Raw genomic sequence first — 6,000 nt, 5'->3', positions numbered from 1 at the left:
TCTCTCTCTCTCTCTCTCTCTCTCTCTCTCTCTCTCTCTCTCTCGGCCTCTCTCTCGGCCTCTCTCTCGGCCTCTCCAATCTAAATAAGTCTTTATCAGTGCGCGTGTTTTCAACATTGTTGATTTAATTATCAGTCAACCAGACCTGTGTCATATGTACGACGCCCAGAACAGGAGCGTGCGCGCGTCATAAGTAAGCATTGTGCAATATACCCAGAACAGGAGCGTGCGCACGTCATAAGTAAGCATTGTGGAATATACCCAGAACAGGAACGTACATCACACTCAAACGGGAAAAGTAACGTTTAGCAATTTTAAGAAAAGTAACATTTAGAGCTTCAAAATCTGACGAAGACAATTTAATACAAATACCTAAAACATATGAAGAACTAAAGAGATAAAAACAGACCTTTTTAACGATCGAGTTGCATAGATATGTATATGCATGATTATTGGATCTTATTTAAACTGCATGGGAAATATCGCCCTAAACAGTTTGCTAGAGATGACTACTTCGCCTTTTGTAACATTTCGTTACCAAGAAAAAGGTAGAAAAATATACAACAGGATCCTTACTATTACATCAAAATCTTGCGCGCTTACTCATGTCTCCTCATAGCTCACCGTTAATAATTCTGTATTTCTATCTCGCTAATTAGTATTCGAACAAGTGTGACGAACTAATAGTTAAACAAAATAACACTTTTCTTAGTACGTAAGCAGAGAATCCGGAAATGAATCCAATAAAACCAGCCTTTACCAAAAACACAAGTTTTAAGGGCATCTTGTAATAATTTGACATTGTTTTGTTGTCAACAACAGTTGATATGGCTTGCTAACGACACACACCATATGTGTCGCAATCGATTAGTTTTGCGTGCAAGTGCATTAAGTCAGGGTTACACTGTGAATTTTGTTTTCAAAATTTTGATTTTTGCGTACGAATATATTCTAAAAACGATTTAATTAATAATTGAATACTTGAACAACTGGATTTAAGTTTGATATCTTTCTCTCGAATACAGAGAGCTAAAGCAAAATATCGAAGGATCTTAGTATTTAACCGCTCTAACTTCATCGATAGTTAATATGAAATTCAATTATAAAAATAGTATTGTTTCATGTAAAGGTGGATATAAAAGAGCTTTATCTACTGGTAAAGCCTTTATGACTTCATTTACAGGTAGATGTAACAGTCCTGTATTTTATCATATACAGGCAGATGTAACAGTCATGTATTATATCATATACAGGCAGATGTAACAGTCCTGTATTATATCATATACAGGTAGATGTGACAGTCCTGTATTGCACCATGTACATGTAGATGTGACAGTCCTGCATTGCACCACGTACATGTAGATGTGACAGACCTGTATTGCACCATGTACATGTAGATGTGACAGTCCTGTATTGCACCATGCACATGTAGATGTGACAGTCCTGTATTGCACCACCCACATGTAGATGTGACAGTCCTGTATTGCACCACGCACATGTAGATGTGACAGTCCTGTATTGCACCATGTACATGTAGATGTGACAGTCCTGTATTGCACCATGTACATGTAGATGTGACAGTCCTGTATTGCACCATGTACATGTAGATGTGACAGTCCTGTATTGCACCATGTACATGTAGATGTGACAGTCCTGTATTGCACCATGTACATGTAGATGTGACAGTCCTGTATTGCACCATGTACATGTAGATGTGACAGTCCTGTATTGCACCATGTACATGTAGATGTGACAGTCCTGTATTGCACCATGTACATGTAGATGTGACAGTCCTGTATTGCACCATGTACATGTAGATGTGACAGTCCTGTATTGCACCATGTACATGTAGATGTGACAGTCCTGTATTGCACCATGTACATGTAGATGTGACAGTCCTGTATTGCACCATGTACATGTAGATGTGACAGTCCTGTATTGCACCATGTACATGTAGATGTGACAGTCCTGTATTGCACCATGTACATGTAGATGTGACAGTCCTGTATTGCACCATGTACATGTAGATGTGACAGTCCTGTATTGCACCATGTACATGTAGATGTGACAGTCCTGTATTGCACCATGTACATGTAGATGTGACAGTCCTGTATTGCACCATGTACATGTAGATGTGACAGTCCTGTATTGCACCATGTACATGTAGATGTGACAGTCCTGTATTGCACCATGTACATGTAGATGTGACAGTCCTGTATTGCACCATGTACATGTAGATGTGACAGTCCTGTATTGCACCATGTACATGTAGATGTGACAGTCCTGTATTGCACCATGTACATGTAGATGTGACAGTCCTGTATTGCACCATGTACATGTAGATGTGACAGTCCTGTATTGCACCATGTACATGTAGATGTGACAGTCCTGTATTGCACCATGTACATGTAGATGTGACAGTCCTGTATTGCACCATGTACATGTAGATGTGACAGTCCTGTATTGCACCATGTACATGTAGATGTGACAGTCCTGTATTGCACCATGTACATGTAGATGTGACAGTCCTGTATTGCACCATGTACATGTAGATGTGACAGTCCTGTATTGCACCATGTACATGTAGATGTGACAGTCCTGTATTGCACCATGTACATGTAGATGTGACAGTCCTGTATTGCACCATGTACATGTAGATGTGACAGTCCTGTATTGCACCATGTACATGTAGATGTGACAGTCCTGTATTGCACCATGTACATGTAGATGTGACAGTCCTGTATTGCACCATGTACATGTAGATGTGACAGTCCTGTATTGCACCATGTACATGTAGATGTGACAGTCCTGTATTGCACCATGTACATGTAGATGTGACAGTCCTGTATTGCACCATGTACATGTAGATGTGACAGTCCTGTATTGCACCATGTACATGTAGATGTGACAGTCCTGTATTGCACCATGTACATGTAGATGTGACAGTCCTGTATTGCACCATGTACATGTAGATGTGACAGTCCTGTATTGCACCATGTACATGTAGATGTGACAGTCCTGTATTGCACCATGTACATGTAGATGTGACAGTCCTGTATTGCACCATGTACATGTAGATGTGACAGTCCTGTATTGCACCATGTACATGTAGATGTGACAGTCCTGTATTGCACCATGTACATGTAGATGTGACAGTCCTGTATTGCACCATGTACATGTAGATGTGACAGTCCTGTATTGCACCATGTACATGTAGATGTGACAGTCCTGTATTGCACCATGTACATGTAGATGTGACAGTCCTGTATTGCACCATGTACATGTAGATGTGACAGTCCTGTATTGCACCATGTACATGTAGATGTGACAGTCCTGTATTGCACCATGTACATGTAGATGTGACAGTCCTGTATTGCACCATGTACATGTAGATGTGACAGTCCTGTATTGCACCATGTACATGTAGATGTGACAGTCCTGTATTGCACCATGTACATGTAGATGTGACAGTCCTGTATTGCACCATGTACATGTAGATGTGACAGTCCTGTATTGCACCATGTACATGTAGATGTGACAGTCCTGTATTGCACCATGTACATGTAGATGTGACAGTCCTGTATTGCACCATGTACATGTAGATGTGACAGTCCTGTATTGCACCATGTACATGTAGATGTGACAGTCCTGTATTGCACCATGTACATGTAGATGTGACAGTCCTGTATTGCACCATGTACATGTAGATGTGACAGTCCTGTATTGCACCATGTACATGTAGATGTGACAGTCCTGTATTGCACCATGTACATGTAGATGTGACAGTCCTGTATTGCACCATGTACATGTAGATGTGACAGTCCTGTATTGCACCATGTACATGTAGATGTGACAGTCCTGTATTGCACCATGTACATGTAGATGTGACAGTCCTGTATTGCACCATGTACATGTAGATGTGACAGTCCTGTATTGCACCATGTACATGTAGATGTGACAGTCCTGTATTGCACCATGTACATGTAGATGTGACAGTCCTGTATTGCACCATGTACATGTAGATGTGACAGTCCTGTATTGCACCATGTACATGTAGATGTGACAGTCCTGTATTGCACCATGTACATGTAGATGTGACAGTCCTGTATTGCACCATGTACATGTAGATGTGACAGTCCTGTATTGCACCATGTACATGTAGATGTGACAGTCCTGTATTGCACCATGTACATGTAGATGTGACAGTCCTGTATTGCACCATGTACATGTAGATGTGACAGTCCTGTATTGCACCATGTACATGTAGATGTGACAGTCCTGTATTGCACCATGTACATGTAGATGTGACAGTCCTGTATTGCACCATGTACATGTAGATGTGACAGTCCTGTATTGCACCATGTACATGTAGATGTGACAGTCCTGTATTGCACCATGTACATGTAGATGTGACAGTCCTGTATTGCACCATGTACATGTAGATGTGACAGTCCTGTATTGCACCATGTACATGTAGATGTGACAGTCCTGTATTGCACCATGTACATGTAGATGTGACAGTCCTGTATTGCACCATGTACATGTAGATGTGACAGTCCTGTATTGCACCATGTACATGTAGATGTGACAGTCCTGTATTGCACCATGTACATGTAGATGTGACAGTCCTGTATTGCACCATGTACATGTAGATGTGACAGTCCTGTATTGCACCATGTACATGTAGATGTGACAGTCCTGTATTGCACCATGTACATGTAGATGTGACAGTCCTGTATTGCACCATGTACATGTAGATGTGACAGTCCTGTATTGCACCATGTACATGTAGATGTGACAGTCCTGTATTGCACCATGTACATGTAGATGTGACAGTCCTGTATTGCACCATGTACATGTAGATGTGACAGTCCTGTATTGCACCATGTACATGTAGATGTGACAGTCCTGTATTGCACCATGTACATGTAGATGTGACAGTCCTGTATTGCACCATGTACATGTAGATGTGACAGTCCTGTATTGCACCATGTACATGTAGATGTGACAGTCCTGTATTGCACCATGTACATGTAGATGTGACAGTCCTGTATTGCACCATGTACATGTAGATGTGACAGTCCTGTATTATATCAGGTACATGTAGATGTGACAGTCCTGTATTGCACCACGTACATGTAGATGTGACAGACCTGTATTGCACCATGTACATGTAGATGTGACAGTCCTGTATTGCACTTGTACAGGTAAGTGTCATTCCAAGTAACATAGCTGTTGTGCAATTGAAGAAACGCTTACCAAACTGGAACTCCTAACTTCACTTCCAATATTTCCGTGTGTTTGTCTGCAGTTTTAGTTTGGTGTTACCTTAACTCTTGTGATTTCTTTATGTGTCGTGGTTGAGAGATAGAAGAAGAGTTATGCTGCTTATGTATTATTTACTTTGGTATGCATCTCATAAACTCATGTCATTAGTACAAAAAGAAAGTTCTTTTTAAGTTTGTTTAGATTACATCAGAGATTTAGAAGACATGCTACTAAAATCATACCTGTACTTTGTTCTATAGTTATGATATGATCTGCCTTGCACATCACACTTGACACACAACTCACAATATGGATGTAGTACAAAACGAAACAAAAGGAAAGACATTAACAGTAAACTTATGAGAGAAAAAACATAACAAAACAAAACAACACGAAAGACAATACCAGGAACTGAGGAGACACCAAAACAAAAGGAAAGACAATACCAGGAACTGAGGAGACACCAAAATAAAAGGAAAGACAACACCAGGAACTGAGGAGACACCAAAACAACACGAAAGACAACACCAGGAACTGAGGAGACACCAAACAAAAGGAAAGACAACAACAGGAACTGAGGAGACACCAAAATAAAAGGAAAGACAACAACAGGAACTGAGGAGACACCAAAACAAAAGGAAAGACAACAACAGGAACTGGGGAGACACCAAAACAAAAGATAACAACAGGAACTGAGGGAACACCAAAATAAAAGAAAAGACAACAACAGGA

Source organism: Mizuhopecten yessoensis, unplaced genomic scaffold (genome assembly GCF_002113885.1).
Source record: "Mizuhopecten yessoensis strain PY_sf001 unplaced genomic scaffold, ASM211388v2 scaffold10647, whole genome shotgun sequence".
Lineage (NCBI taxonomy): Eukaryota > Metazoa > Mollusca > Bivalvia > Pectinida > Pectinidae > Mizuhopecten > Mizuhopecten yessoensis.
Note: the sequence above shows the minus strand (reverse complement) of the source record.